Below are 17,189 nucleotides of genomic sequence, written 5' to 3'. Positions count from 1 at the left end.
TCATCCTACTAATAAAACAAAGTTAGTGATTCCCACTTAAATGAATGGTTCATCAGCCATTGGATTTCCCAGTATCTATAGTCTAGCTTCCTAAACAGTATCATGACAAACTATATACTCATGTTTTCTAAGTACTATTATGATTTTCTTCTTTTTTTTAAAAAAAAGAATTCTCTTTTCAATTAGATCAGTATTTCTCAAAACATGGGCCCCAGACCATCACCTGGAATTTGCTAGAAATGCAAACTTTTGATCCCCATCCCAGATCTACTAAATTAAAAAATGTGGGGATGAGTCCAGCAATCTGTGTCTTAACAAGCCCTCCAGGTAATTCAAATGCCCAATAAAGCTTGAGAACCACTGAATTAGATCATATATTTCTTGAAGTCAAATCCGGTCTAATATTTCTATTGGAACTGGGCTCTACCCAGGGATCATGTTGACATTATTAGTTGTGTGTTTGTGTGTGTGAGAGAGAGAGAGAGAGAGAGAGAGAGAGAGAGAAGATAATAGAGGCAACTGATGAAGTGCCCAAAGGCATAAGTGACAGACCCAGTGTTTGAATTGGGGCAATCTAACTCCAGGGCTTAGTTTACCAACCATGACACTAGAATGCCTCCCTAATGGCCACACAGAGACAAGATATGAAGCAATATGACACTCTGAGCAAAATCTGAGAAATGATATCCCTGTAAACCTTTTAACCCTCAAACATCCTTAATATGAGAATGCAATACATATTTAGAATATTATATATTTGCTTTATTATTTTTATCCAATAGAAAAAAGTCAAGATGGAATTTTGTTAACATATATCTAAATTTTCAAGCACAAGTCTCTGGTTATCCTGTAACTTGAACAAGGTTTTACATTTTTGCTATTGAAAGCCAGTTTCTATGCTTAATGAAACCCAGGCAGAGCTGTACACACAGAGTACAGCTACAGTCTGTGATAAAGCCATGGACACTTAGTTCTAAGCATTCCAAATGTGTTTAATTGTATCTTCTGGCTTTCATATTTCTTTCTCTAGGACAATAGGTCTGTTTTAGTTATACATGTTGTTTTTGTTTTTGTTTTATTCCCCTGGAGCCAGATCTCATAGTTTCCTGAGAAAAGCACAAAATGGACAGGAAAAGCATAGATGGGAGTAGGTGGGGTTGATTTCTAATCTAGGGATTCCCTTAGTCGGAAATGAATGATGTTTCCGACTAAGGCACATCTTCAATCTCACAATGAATAATGTATAATGGTTTAGAGAAAGATATAATAAAAGATCCCTATGTTCCAAAGCCAGTAATTTGGGCGTTATGCTAGTTCCTCCCTCTCTCGCCCCCAAATACAATCTGTCACCAAGCCCTACCGATTCTAGCTGCCAAACCATTCTCAAACCTGCCTTTTCTTTTTTAGTCTCATTACAACTGCCTCAATTCAGGACCTACACTCTTTTTGTTGCTCTCCTCTCTCCTGCTCACTTTTGCCTTTTTGTCATGACAACTATACTTTTCTTTATGTCATGCTGTTTCCCTATTTTCAGTATCAACAAACATCCCCTCCAACCCCCTATTGATCAAGCATTAACAGGCATGCCTTCTACCTCTTCCCATTGCTTAAACAATATTCCAGCAATGTGCTGTGCAAACCAATCTGTTTCATAATTTCCAGGCTTTGGTTCCCAGCTATTTCCTCTACGTGGAATTCCCTTTCTCCTCCTAGGCCAAGAGAGCAGTACATTGCATTTCTTTCAAAACCTAGCTCAAGGGGAGCTTTCTTAGCCCCAAGAGCTGGGACTTCTCTTTCTCTTGCCATCACTACACCTTGTACATGCTCTCACAATTTATCACTGATCATTTTATTTATTTGTATGCCTTGTTCAGTTTGGATTTCCAGACATTGTACAAAATGTCTAACATGAAATAGGACACATAATTTTTTTTTTTTAGGACACATAATTTAAAGATTGATTGCATCCTTCAATATTGTCTAATAGTCTTTAGCTATGTTAAATGATATTGGGAATGCAGACAACTTGAAAATTTTTTAACTTTCATGCAATTTTTTAAAAAAGACTTTACTTATTTGACAGAGAGACAAAGCCCAAGTAGGCAGAGTGGCAAGCTGAGGAAAAGGGAAAAGCAAGCTCCCTGATGAGCAGAGACCCTCCCCCGCAATGCAGGGTTCCATCCCAGGATCCTGGGATTATGACCTGAGCTGAAGGCAGACACTTAACTGTCTAAGCCACCCAGGCACCCCACATGCAAATGTTTTCAAAAGCCAGATGGATGCCTGGAGTTGAAACAGCTTTATTGCCTCTGTCACCTATAGCATTTGCTCATTCTTTGTCTTCAGTCATGAAGTACAAAAGATTGTTTCATTTACCACAAAAATCTTCTTCCTATTGTTGGAGTTATAGCATAAAGTAATCATAGAGAAAAGCTAGCTGACCAACTTACTTGCCTTAGTCTGCTCTGATCACGTGTTTTAGATTTTAGTCCAGATACGTCTAGCTGTGTCTAAGAAATCTGACTTTGAAAATGAACGTGAATTGACTAAATTATTAGGTATAGCTATGACTCTCAACGGCCATAAAAGCTTGAGATATAAAACAAAATGCAAATGTATTAACAATAAAAGATATAGACATGTTTAGATACCCTGCTATTCCTATGTACTCCTGCCTTAAACAGGAGGTAAAATTAGAAATCAGAGTGCCACTTGTTGAGTGTGGACTCACAGCAAAGGGAAACTGGCCAGTCTTATAAGACATTTCTTCCACACCAAAAGAAAAAAAAAAGTCAGATGAAATATCCCTGACTTCACTGTAACAGAGTACAATTATTCATCAGGACCTGGACACCCTGTGTCTGGTAGGGTAAATGACTTTTTCCTGACCAGTGTAGGAGAAACTACCTACTGTCTGTTTGGGGAGATGGTTTGGTCTTTCCCACTGCCTAGATTCTTGCAGTCTGCTAACAATTTTGACTTGTTTTGTTTTATTTTGTTTTGTTTAGACAGTGCATAGTAAACAGTGACCTCAGAACTCACCCCTCTTACTCTTGACGTTCGCTACTTGGCCTTTTGTCCTGGCCAAGTTATGATTTTCACTTCCTCTCAGTCACCTTACAGGTAGATTGAGGAGTAAGGCGAACACCCTTATTAAGACTTGGCTGGTTGCAGTTTTCTCAGGGATTCAATTACGATCTGTTTCATCTATAGAAGACAGGTTTTATCCTCCATATTTTTTTTTTAATTTTTATTTACTTATGATAGTCACACAGAGAGAGAGAGAGGCAGAGACACAGGCAGAGGGAGAAGCAGGCTCCATGCACTGGGAGCCCGACGTGGGACTCGATCCCGGGTCTCCAGGATCACGCCCTGGGCCAAAGGCAGGCACCAAACCGCTGCGCCACCCAGGGATCCCTATCCTCCATATTTTTATACTTTTTGATTTTTGTTCCTAGGCAATAGCATTCTCGAAGTACCTAACGGTAGTTCCCTCGATATTGACTATACCTGACACATGATAGTCTTGACAACTACAGTCCCAAGATGACGTTTTAAAGAAGAGTCAAAATTAAACATGAAGAGCTGAATCTTTCACATACTGACCCTTCAAAACATTTCTCTTTCTGCCTCTATTCAAAAGCAGAAGATGGGAGGTGACCTTCATAAAGTTATATTGGGTAGAATTACTCACTGCCAGAGGCTAGAAAGAGAGGCTCTCTGTTCACATCATCTCCCCCGTGGTTTTCCGTGGTCACAGAGGCTCAGAAGAGAGTGTGTGTACAGGTATTCTCTGTGTAGTTCAGGACTTGACTTCACTTTTTTTTTTTAATTCCACTCTTGGGATGCCTGACTTCTTGTCCAAGGTTGGCCACAATTATTCATGGCCTTGAGGGGCATAACTTGTGTATTATCTGCATTATGTTTCACACCTGTATAACAGATAAAATATACTTGGTTTTGATCTACTATATAGATATAAATCAATGCCAGCTTCTAAGAAAAAAGAAATGATTTAGTGTATTTTTTTTAAGTTTTAATCCTAGTTGCTCTATTTTGGACGCTTTTCTGAAATGTGATTCCAATTATTTATATAATACAAAAAAAAAAAAAGCTAAGCCTCTTTCAGTATGTGACTCACAACTCACTACCCACACACAATTTTTAAAATTATCTTTATACAATATTAGCATATTTTGGTGCTTAACTATACTATAGCTGGCCACTTAGAAATATTAAAACTTTCAGCTGTTCCTGTGAGGAGTATTTGTTTTGTGAACCCTTTTCAATAGATTCATTCACCCTCCCCCAACCTAGATTCTTGATTCTTCCTCCTCCTCATCATAAAATACTTAGAAAGATTGCTTATACATCTGTGTTAAGAACTACATAAAGAACGCTAGAGAAAATGGACCTTAAAGAAGTCTATGATTTTACAGAGAACATTAACATGTAACACATGAACAGCAAAATTGGTAGAATAAGTCACCATAAAATTAATAAATTGGATTTAGAGTGTATGTTTTAGGGATAAGTGTATGTAGGGTTCATAAAAATAAATGAGGCAGCTCATACTGACTTAACATATGTAGAATGGGTCGCAGTATAATCCAGTGTGAAGGGACAGGCACTGGAGCCTGACAGGCCTGGGTTCACAGCCCAGCTCTACCACTGACATGCCATATGACTATAGTGATCTGACCACATCCTTTGGACTTTTGGCATTTAACTGATCTAAGCCTCCATTTCTTCCTCTGTAAAATGGAATTACTAATACCTTCTTGTTTGTGGATTAAATGATATAAAGCATAGAGAAATACTGAATACTACCTGGACATAGTGAGAGCTCAACAAATAGCTGTGTTTTAAAATACAGTGCTTTCTATTTATTCAAAGAGTTTTCACATAAATCATCTTATTTGATCTGGGCATCAATTTGGTAGAGAAGATGACCAGGTATTACATACCCCTTACAACTCCCTATACACACATGTCCATCTTCCAGTTGGATAAGGAAACAGACACACAAAATGGAAATGATTTGCTTAAGCTTAGTAACAGCACCAATACAAAAACTGGTCTTTCTACTATGTCTCACCAAACAGGAGGCAAAGATGTAGGTGTCTTCAGCTCCAGACGGAGTGACACCATGTATGCAATTACTGTTCTCTGTTCTCTGACCTGCCTAGGAAAACTTTATAGAAAATGTGAAAGACTTCAAGAACCATTTCAGTGGAGGGGAAAAGCTCTTAGATGAGTGAAGGATTGGTACTTAGCCCTGGTTGGGGGAAAAAGCTCAACAGGACTATGTTCTAATGGGATGGATTATTGATATATGGCTGAGAAAAGTAGAGATATATCAATTTCTTCTGTAAACGGCATTACTCACTCAAAGAACTGTAATAAAGGCCAACTTGGTTAAAAATACATCAAGGAATTTGTACATGGAGCTGAGACTCTAGAAGTAAAGAAAGTAGGAAAAATTATGCAGCTCCATTCTTTTTCTCTTTAATATATGCTATCCCATATTGTGTAAAATCCTTTTACTTTACCAGAATGCCTGAATTTATGTTAGGAATTCGGTCAGGCTAATAGGCATCCATTTTTGAGGTACACATAGTTCTGAAGTTTAATTATTGACCAGTCATTTATAGATTAATATGTTGTTTAGTCAGATTGCTTTCCTAACTTTTAAATGACACTGAAGAAAAACCAGAATAATTTGGTGAGTAGAGGAGGCAGATAATTTGAGGGAAAAGAGCAATTCGAGGAGTATACAAAATAGGGTTCAACTAACTAGTAGGTGTGCAAGTAATATAAGAGCCAGGACTTTTTTAAAGATTTTATTTATTTATTCATGAGAGACACAGAGAAAGAGGCAGAGACACAGGCAGAGGGAGAAGCAGGCTCTATGCAGGGAGTCCGACATGGTACTCGACTTGATCCCCGGTCCCCAGGATCAGGCCCTGGGCTGAAGGCGGTGCTAAACCACTGAGCCACCTGGACTGCCCAGAGCCAGTACTTTCAGAGCAGAGTTGCCAAAATTATTATATGGCAAGGTAATTTTCCAGAGTTATGCCTATATCCAGAGAAAGCATGGGAATATTTTTATTCTTCATATTCCTCTTACATAAGGAGGCCCTTATGCTTCCTATAACCTTAACGTATGGTTCCACTCACTAATACTTGACTATATAGTGATATAATGGTTAAACATATTTTTTTGGACTGGCCTGGGAGGTTATATTATTTCTATGGGAAAATTATTCCCAAGTTTTAAGTAAGCAGCCTACAAATGACATTTTGTAAACCTAAGAAGTATCTATGTTTATATTATACATTTTGATACAGCATGCTAATATCTTTAAATAAGAAGCAGGTAATTTTAACATCCTTTATTCCTTAGCTCTCTTAGAATTAAGTACACATCTTGATTTTCTTTTTCTTTTTTTTTTAAGATAGATTTATTTATTTATTTATTTATTTATTTATTTATTTATTTATGATAGACAGAGAGAGAGAGAGAGGCAGAGACACAGGAGGAGGGAGAAGCAGGCTCCATGCCGGGAGCCCGATGCGGGACTTGATCCCGGGACTCCAGGATCGCACCCAAAGGCCAAAGGCAGGCACCAAACCGCTGAGCTACCCAGGGATCCCCACATCTTGATTTTCTACTGTTATTGGCCAGTTTATTTTTCCGTATTACTTTACAAATGTAATGAAACTGCAACAGAAATGGTACATTTTATATATTTTTAAAGGATAGTCCCAGTTGTTTAATTGTGCCAAACTGGCTTAGAGGGAATTATTCAAAGTAAGGAGACCATCCTTTGAAAATATCTACTTCAATGCTTCATAAAATAATAAATTCATATATTTAATAATATATAATTCTACTGGAATCCATGCTGGTCAAATTATCATAAAGATATATGATTTATTTTTCTAAATTCCCCATTTTTCTTTATTTGCAAACCTGGGTGAAAATCCCCAAATACATATGGCACCAAATTCAGTATAGAAAGTTTCAGAGCAAATGACATTTATTTGGCATTACTCTTATCCTAGCTAAACTCCTTCATTTTTCATTGAGTTTAAATCAAGGTTACAAAATTTATGAGTTAATCTGATCCAGCTTCTAAAATATCACATTAACACTGAAGACATTTAAATACAAAGATTTAGAACAATATATCACCACTCAACATATTTCAGGCCTCTCTCTCTTCATCTAGTCTAAGTCACCATTGTCTCTTACCCGGCATTTTACAATAGCCTCTGAAATTGGTTTCTTTGCTTTCACTGTGCCATCTGCAATGAAGCCCCAACACGGCGGCCAACGTGATATTTTTAAATAAATTAGATCATGATACTTTCCAGCTTAAATTACTCTTAGTGCTGCCCATTGCACTTAAAATAAAATTCAAACTTCCTACCATAGCCTGTCAGGATCTACATGACTTAGTTTACCTTTTTTCTTGTCCTCCTTCCATTCATTTCTATATTCCAACCCCACTGGCTTCTCTGTGTTTCTCAAGGAAGTCTAGTCTGTTTTCTACCCAGGTCTTTGGCACTGGAACTTCCAGCAGGAATGTCTTGGCTCTTGGATTTCACAAATCTGGATGCTTTTCTTTCTTTAGGTCTTAGCCATTCCCTGCTTGCCTCTGTAATGTTCCCCCAGACCACCCAGTTCCTCTTTAGAATATGATCCTGTCTTATTTTCCTGCTACTAGCTACAATTATTTTATTTATAGCTCTTCCCAACTAGAGGAAAAAGAGCTTGTCTTTCCTCTTTACTAGAATTTAAGCTCTATAAGAACCGAGATCTTGCCTGGTTCTTAGACGCTATCACTGAGAACTGTTTCTAGTGCATATAGTAGGTACTTAATAGTAGTTGAACCCATGGTATTTTAAACTCTTATAATCTATATTTTACAATAGAAGAAGACCTTAATACTACAAAGCACTATCATTTTGTTATGGATAATAAATTAGGGCACAGAGAGATGAATAGACATATTTGGTAAGTCATAAGTCCAGTTCTACTGATTCTGCAACTGCACATGGCCTCTCCATTATAGCTAGTCACCCTGAATTTTCCTAGTTGCCTATATTTTCAGCTAGCTTGATCATATTTCTTCTACTTCCCTTATACAATTTTTCCTAAGCTATTGTTTAGTCTGTTCATCACTGCTAACATAATTCATTTGTTTGTGAGGCTTACTATCTTTATTATTAACTCCATGGAGTGTTTTGTGATGCTAGTTATAAGGAATATCTTATGAAAATAAACCATAATGTGAAAAAGCCACAGTCTATAGCAGTACTGCACATAGTGCGTATAACAAAGGCTCAGTTGTGTTGTTGCAGGGAAGAGTCAATAATTAGTAACACATTTCTAAAGGTCTCTCTTGCATAATTTTTGTGTCCAGATGTCTATGACATTTGGGTTCTAAAATAGAGTTCCAAATACCACACATTCATGCACATTTTCCAAGAATAATTGGATGATTTTTGAATCTTTCTATTTAATAAACATCAGGACTAAAGATGGACTACTTCACAATATCAAATTTATTCATTTTAAACATCCGTTTTGATGTGGAAAGTGTTTGGAATAAACACAATTAAGAGTGCCCAATTGTAAATCTTTTGAAGTTTTTGTTCATGATATGTCTCTTCCAACTGCTAGTAGTGTAAAAATGGAAAGTAATTTACATAAAATTTTTCAATTCACATGTTCTTGGAGATTAACTATTTTTTCCCCAGTCTTATTGAGAAATAATTGATATACATAACTGTATAAATTTAAGGCATAAAGCACGATGGTTGGATTTACATACATTGTGAAATGATTACCATGATACGTTCAGATAACATCCATCTTCCATATAAATACAGTATAAAAAAAGAAAAAAGAAAACTCTTAGGTTTTATTCTTTTAACAACTTCCTTATCTATCACACAGCAGTGCTGGCTGTGGTCATCATGCTATACATCGTATCCTTTGCATCTATTTATCTTATAACTGGAAGTCTGTACCTTTTGACCACCTTCCTCCAATTCCTTCTTCCTCTCCCATCCTCCTCCTCTGTAACCACAAGTCTAACCTCTTCATATGGGTTTTGTTTTTTCTATTCTACATACAAGTGTGTATATAGTATTTGTCTTTCTGTCTTACTTCACTTAGCATAGTGCCTTCAAGGTCTGTCTATGTTGTCACGAATGGTAGGATTTTCTCTTTTTTTAATGGCTAAGTAATATTCCATTGTGTGTCCGTATATTTGTCTATATAGATATAGATATATACATACATGACAACATCTGTATCCATTCATCTATTGATAGATACTTAGATTGTTTCTATGCCTTGGCTATTATAAATAATGCTGCTACGAACATGGGGGTGCATATATCTTCTCAAGTTAGTGTTTTTACTTCCTTTGGATATATTCCCAGAGAGATTAACTATTAACAATTCCCATGAAACCCTTTGGTGGATCCCCATGGCCTAGAGTATAAAATCCAAGCGCCCTAATAAGATACAAGCTCCCTTTCCTGCATCTGGCCCTGACTACCTCTCGAGCCTCAATAGTTTCCACTCCTCCAAAATTTATGCTCCAGGGACACTGAACTGCTTATGATGCCTGGAACACAGTGAAATACTTCTTGTTTCAATGCTTCTTGTCTTTGTGCATGCTGTGCCCTTTATTTCCACTTCTCCCAGTTTAGTTCTATGCACCCTTGAAGTTCTAGTTCATGTGCCACTTCCTGTAGGAAACTGACTCTGATGCCCTCAAGTTGGTTGAAGTAGTTCTTGAGAGCATAACTCCCTCGCTTGACTACACTGAATTATAAATAACTGTTTATGCATGTTTCCTGTTGGGCCATGGCCTACTATAGGGAACTCATCTTGGTCTCTACAGCATCTAGTAAGAGTTAAAGAAAGTTAAATTACGATTTTACAGAAGTACAGAAAAGCAAAGATTAGACCAGTGATTGTTAGGTGCAGAAAAAACCTTAACTGATTAAAATCAACTACTTGAATTTACTGGACTTTTTGAAGAGAGAAAATTTACACTATTTATGCTTTAAAAAGTCTCAGGAAGAAAACGTTTTTACCAAGGATCTCTTTCAAATGACTGAAAGAGGGGTGCCTTGGTGGCTCAGTTGGCTGAGCGTCTTCGGCTCGGGTCATGATCCCCGGGTCCTGGGATCCAGCCCCATGTTGGGCTCCCTGCTTGGTGGGAAGTCTGCTGCTCCCTCTCCCCACCCCCTGCTTGTACTTGCTCTCTCTCTCTCTCTCTGTCAAGTAATTAAATAAAAATCTTTAAAAAAAATGACTGAAAGAATGAAAAGATGATTAAGATGATTTCCAGGCTATGTCACAGTATAAGCAAGATTTAATACAATCTTCTAAACCTTCCACATCTATTCTAGTGGCCACAAATCCTTGGAGAACTGGTGTTCTTCAAAACTATTTTAAAATCATCTTTACTACTGTAAGTCTGAATATCTTTGTATTTATGATTCAATACTGATGCTATATGAATATTTCTTCTAAATATATGTTGAGATTAATAGAATATAAACCCATACAAAGCAATGCCTAATTCACAGAACTAACATCATGTGTATTTTTCCAATCCAGTATTCATACATTCATTCAATAAATACATATTGAGAGCCTGGCATTGTGCCAGGCCATGTGCTAGGAATTAAATAATGAATAAGTTAGATGCAGCTCCTGCTTTCAAGGTGTTTATAGTCTAGTAGGAAAGAGACAACACACAAACAAATAATAACAAATTGTATGAGCCCTGTGAAAGGAAAATCTTGGGGCTATGTTAGAGAAAAACAGGAGAGAGGAAACAGATAGTCAAAGAAGGCTTTTCTAGGAAAGTTACTTTTAGACGAATATCTAAGGTCTATAAAGCAGCCAGCCAGGAAAGAGGTAAGAGCATAGCATTCCAGACTGATCAGCATGTGCAAAAGGTCCAGCCAAGTAAGACTCTCAAGTGTTTGAGGACCTGAAATAAGTCCAGTGTGGATACAGCATACTGGGCAAGGAACGAGGTAGAACTGGAGAAACAAGCAAGACCAGATCACTCAGGATGGGACATTATGAGATTTCCTCTTAATTGCAGTAGGAAAAAAGTGGACAGGGTAGGCTACTCACGATCTAAATTACAGTGAGTGCTAACCCATGCTGCATGTAAGTAAGCACTTGTGTTTCCCAGATACTCAAGTAATTTCTAAAATGAATTCTTTCAAAATACAGAAAGAATACTAGTATACTAAACAGTTACCTAAAATATGATCAATTATTCTAACAGCTCTAGTCAATTATGTATCGATAGTAGCTTGGACCATCACAGCACCCTTCTCAACCAGCCTTAAATAAATATCCACGGAAAAAATGAGTTACTGAAATTAGGATCCAAGGGGCAAAAATTTTTTCTTTTAAACTCTGGGCACACTGGTTCCAAATGACATTTCATCTAGTTTGTCGTTGTCTGGCCATGAGATTTTAAAAACGGTATGACCTGAGATAGAGCTCATAGAGAAGTGGATGCATTTAGCCAGGGATGGATGTTGCCATCTTCATACTTGAATTCCAGAAGATCACTATATATATTGTTTGCTCTAACTTATCCTCATTGTCTATTTCACATAGCTGAATTGTTGTGCTTCCAGGGTATTCTTCCAATTGAGGGGGAGCCTATGCTTCTATATCTTTTGTGTTTGAAGGACAGTCTTAAATTTGAAATAAGAATATAGTGATCATAAGCATGTCTTAATGAATCTCTACATAGTATTTTATGATTTTTAAGCACCTTCACCAATTTGTGAATGCATGGATCCTAAAACTGGAGGCATTTGCCCTTTACAGTACTTTGGGGAGAGATTGAGAAATCAGCTGTCAGTGACTTCCCTGGGGTCTCTAAAGCTTTGGTGATGTAAGCACTTTTCTTCATTGAGTTAAATTTAGGAGGAAAGAAAAATCTGCTGAGTTTGTGTTTTTTATGGCAATAAGCCAATTTTCCTTTCCATATGTTGTTTGCCCTAAGGCACTCATAAGGTACATGGTATTCGTTTCCACTGAAGGAGAAGCCCTAGAGCATGGGAGAAAATGAATGAGTCAAGATGGTATGATTAGCTATTTACTGTGATCTGCAAAAAAAACATAAAAATTGGGACTGAAAGCTGGGGATTAGGAATGTGCACAAAGTCAGGTTGGCATTTTTGGAAGCAAACGGATTTTCTTGATGTGTTGTGTAAAACAGGTTGCTGGAAAGTCAAGGATAGGAAAACTTGAAGTGAAGGCCCTCACAGAGATCACAGTCCAGTGGGATTTCAGACAAAGAAGCAACCCACAGTTTGAATACGAGCTCTGAGGAGAGAAGTAGAGATTATTGTGATGGTAGTGCATAAGAAGGACTAGGGGCCAACAGGGAGGTAGGCTTTCTGGTAGCCTTTTCTAAGATGAGATGTAAGTAATGAAGATGGAATTTCAGGCACAGGAGTGGGATGGGGGGCTAGAATGGGGAGTATGGAGGAGGAAATGTTTAAGCAAAATATTGTTAAATGGGAGGTGCATTCCAGGAACTGGGTAAAATTCAATATGTTGAAGCATGGTGTGCAGGTGGAGTGGGCAGGGAGCGATGAAGGGGGAGGCTAGAGATAAGTATCCAATTATGGACAGTCTTACAGGACAAGGTAAAGATTGATCTGAGGACAATGGGGACCTAATAAGGATTTTAAGAAGGAGAATGATCAATTGAGAAAGACTAGTTAGGCATTGATGTGAAGAATGGATTGGAGGGGTCAGGATGTAATGGAAAACCAATAGGAAGCTGCTGTGATCATGCAGGTGATGGACGATGATGACCTGAACTAAGGTAGTGATAGTGGAGTGAATAGAAGTGGATGGAAGTAAGAAGTGAAAATAGCAAGATTTGATCAGTGGTTGGAAGGCGGAGGTGAAGGAAAGCTTTCTCCAGTTTCCTGTTTTAAAGAGCTGGTGGATGATGTGTCAGTTCTCTAGCAGAGAACCTGAATCAGTTGGGTCAGTGAGTTCTTTGCACTAATTCACACTACCTCCTCTCAGATCACACCGTGCTGAGCGGGAAATTTGGGCAGCCAGAGTACCAGAGTCAGGATTTCCCACGTTAGTCCTATTCTATGCTTAGTGTCTGGTTTAGCATTTTTCTGGAGAAGAGTGTCCTGGTTTGGACCTTACTTATGGGTGACTACCCCTTAGGAAGAAAAATATGTTATCTCTTTTCTTGAACACGAATTTTACTAGGGTTGCAGTCATAAGCTAGGGTGTAAAAAGAATAAGTTGGCTGGAATAATTTAGTAATGAATAATTCATTATTCATATCATTTATCTGAGTAAAATTACTATAGGAGAAATTCTAAGTTATAACTCTCCTGATCGGAAAAAGTTCAAATACTTGTTGAACCTTGGAAATTATTTCACCCAAACCTGCCATTTTAATTTTTAAATTGTAAGTATAAGCAATTCTATATACTCCAGAGAGGGTTTAATAAACCATGGACATGGCTACAGTATTACACGTTTTGCCGAGCTTTTTTTCATATAGATATGATTTATTATAGATGAGATTATTCTTAAGATATATTTAAGAAAGGCCTGTTATATACTAAAGTAAATAGTTGATTTCAGGGCTATGGAAAAAAAAAAAAAAAAAAAAGATCTCCAGGATGTCTGAATATGGAGAAAGTATTCTACAGCTATGTCCTGAAAATCTTAAAATCTACCTAAATGTTTTAATCTATACACCTCATGTATATATTTATAGTCCATCTCCTTCCAGAAAGTATATAAGATAGCTACAAAAGATTTAGCCCCCATTAGAAAACAGTTTTTCACAGAAGCTGATATGTTTCTAACTGCAAACTCTTTCAAAAGAGAACTTATACAGGCTGCCTGGTTATTTCACTTTCAAACAGATTGCATTCCAAAAATGCATTTGAGGGTTGGCTCTTTGGAAGTTGGAATACATTTTTTCTTTCAGAAACACTGTGATGGTTGAGTTCCTAGGCAAGTGCACAAAAACCTGGTTAATCTTATATATATATATATACTACTTGCTTGAATTCTGAGTCCTAGAAGAATTACTGAGGATAGAGGAATAAAGAAAGCTTTCCCCCATTTTCTACATAAAGAGGAAAATTCTACAAGATGTGAAGTCTGTCTTATCTCCATCTTTCTCTCCCTGTTTCTCTCTCCGGCTGGTGATTCTCTAAGATCCCAGTGCTGTCCCAAGACCTCACTGCTTCCTTCTGTTTGGGCCTGATCCAATTCCTTGAAAATGTCGTATTTCCTAATGATTGCTATGTTCTTCCTTAATAAAACTCCTCTATGTTCTCAGTGTAGTTGCCTTAACTTCCCATTAAAACATTCTAATTGTGAATGACTAATGAGTTCTAGGTATTTGTAGAGCTCTTTAAAAACACAACTGAGGGGATCCCTGGGTGGCGCAGCGGTTTGGTGCCTGCCTTTGGCCCAGGGCGTGATCCTGGAGACCCGGAATCAAATCCCACATCAGGCTCCCAGTGCATGGAGCCTGCTTCTCTCTCTGTCTCTCTCTCTCTCTGTGACTATCATAAATAAATAAAAATTAAAATAAATAAATAAATAAAAACACAACTGAGAATATATATTATTTCACACATATGTTTAGAGGAAGAATGCAAAGCAAGTTAATGACAGAAAGGTGGGAAATTCAGATTAGGACAAGGTATTGTTGGACCAGAGCCTCCAAAGTTTGATTTTTCAAATTCCTACTTTTATTTCTTTATTTATAATTTTTGCCTTTACTTTTAAAATTTTGTTGTTGCCTTTACTTTTAACTGAGTGATAGCAACAATTAACATATTTTATAAAGTGCGCTGATATACTTTTGAACCTATAAAGTATTATTCTTATTTAACAGAGACGGAAGCCAAGGCCCAGATAAGCTAAGTAAGTATCTTGCTCAGATTCTCCAGCTCAGACTGGAAAGAACCTACCCTCTGAAATGCTGCTTCTGGGCCAGCTCTGCTGCATGTAACTGCCTCTCCAGTTTCAAAAGTTCTCAATTACCTTTATCCCCATGCTGACAGTGAAACTTCTGGCACCTTCCAAGGGGAAAGGCTTAGAAAGTCAACGATATAGGTTAAAACTGCCATTCCTAGAAGACCATTTTTGTCAGAATGTAGATGTGTTTCCTTGTGCAAGAAATGGTCTTGTTGATAACAGCTGATATGAACTTGACATCTGGTCAGAAAAGACAGAGGAAAAAAAGACGGAGGAAGAGAGACAAGAATAAATGGAATATATTTTATATATCTACATATATAAAATGACTTTACATTGCATATCAGAGAACATAGATCAATATTTACCATAATTGCTTTTCAATTTGCCATTATTGATGAGATAATGAAATTATGTAAGCTATACATTTCAGTGTCTAGGAAACATTCAGAGAGAGAGAATGTATACTTGACCAGATCATTAAGAAGTGGGAAAAAAGAAAAGGAGGTATAATCTATTGATGACAAGGACTGATCATGGCATTGAAACAGTCTTCCTATTCCCAAATAACATGTATAGACTTGTTAAAAGGACTTAGGTTACTTTCTCCTTTGGGGCCAATGCAGTGAAAAAGATTACATAGGAAAACAGACAACTTTAGGCATGAAGCACAAGGAGACCAATGAGCCACCCCTTGGGGTGGTTAGAAGCATGAACTCTTGAAAATTTTATTTTGGTCTGTCTCGTACCACAAGTGCTCTAAAAAAAAGTGATAGGGAAAGAACAGAAATCATTAACGCTCTCCATATTACAAAATTTAGAGAGACATCTGCACTTTAATATTAGGCAAACATTTGTCAAAAGCTTCTCAACAAAGAAAAACTTTTCCAACTGTGATTAAAGGGAGGTATTAGACCATTGCCTGCAGTTAAAAAAAAAAAAAAAAAAAGAATGCTATCATCTTAGAAGAAAGAAAAGGGTTTAGGAATGGGAGGATAAAGTGAGGGGAATGAGCTAAGGAGGACTGCCATGGTGGTTTTTTTTTTTTTTTTTTTTTTTTTTGCTGATAACCTATCAAACCTAGATTGGAGAAAATCCCAACAATGAAAATGTTAATCCACTTACTTTAAACAAAGGCTAGAACTTGAAGTAGGTAGATTGTTTAGATTTTATCATTATTTTGGAATGACTGGATCTATTTGAAATTCAGGACCTCCTCAAAGAACAATGAGGTTAAACTGGAACAAAAAAGGCATCTTTCATTTTGTTTTGGTAGGTAGGGGGACTTGTTTGTCTAGAAGCATATTTGAGCTTACTAAGGTAGGGAAATTTACTAAGATTAATTTACAGTACTACATTTTATTGGTAAAATAAAGATTCTAAAATCAAAGACCTATTTCTATGCAATGGTCATCTTTAATAATCTTTACACAGCTCATTATTCCTTAGTTAGATATAAAAATACTGAGTCTCTGCGACTTTAAATTCTAGTGCAAATTATGACTTTGTTTTTATATTCTCCATCAACATACTTTGCTTATGCCAGCACACAATTCTCATAGTTTGATAAAGGAGCTTCTTTTGTTTTTAAAGAATATCTTTGAATGAAAACAATATATAAATCATATTTTGGATCAACTTATATTCAAATCCTTTACCTTTAGATTAATGCTAAGAGCTCAATAGTTTTTGAATAAATGAGTTTAAGAAAAAGGTAAATTTTTTAGAAGAGCAGATTTAGTTGGATAGGACACGTGATCCAGTATGTATACAAAGAGCAGACACAAGAAAGCCTCACTGGCAGCAGAAGAAATCCTTATTGCCCTCTCAGTTCCACAAGGCCCAGAGGGGTGGCGGTAAAACTCTAAGTGTTCACAGTATTTTGTAGTTTACTTAATTTGTCCAGTTCATTATTCTATAACATCTTCACAATTTCTACCTCCAAAAATATGTCTTAAGTATGTCTACTCTCTCTCTCTCTCTCTCTCTCTCTCCTTTTCTCTCTCTCTACCTATACTCACTGTCACTCCTTTGTCTGGGCTTTCATTATTGCGGCCTTGGGTTACAATTACTGGATTTTTCTTCATTCCATTCTCCATTTAAAGTAAGACCATTTAAATCAGTTATGTCATTCCCTGGC

General features: G+C 37.0%; 1 long non-coding RNA gene across 11 annotated transcripts in view; it reads right to left on the bottom strand.

The window, feature by feature from the left end:
- The window catches only part of LOC140620213 (uncharacterized), a 179,580-nt gene that overhangs the window by 134,204 nt on the left and 28,187 nt on the right, over window positions 1-17,189 (bottom strand). For 10 of the 11 annotated variants that reach the window (XR_012019971.1, XR_012019974.1, XR_012019972.1 and 7 more), the window contains 2 exons: window positions 15,116-15,289; window positions 3,695-3,932 (listed from right to left, as the gene is read on the bottom strand). This is a non-coding gene — a long non-coding RNA (uncharacterized lncRNA). Of the gene's footprint in view, window positions 1-3,694; window positions 3,933-15,042; window positions 15,290-17,189 lie in introns of those variants that run through there. The other variant, XR_012019980.1, reaches the window with a different exon arrangement.

The sequence above is a fragment of the Canis lupus genome, chromosome 28 (assembly GCF_048164855.1).
Source record: "Canis lupus baileyi chromosome 28, mCanLup2.hap1, whole genome shotgun sequence".
NCBI lineage: Eukaryota > Metazoa > Chordata > Mammalia > Carnivora > Canidae > Canis > Canis lupus.
Note: the sequence above shows the minus strand (reverse complement) of the source record. Positions and strands in the feature narration are given on the sequence as shown.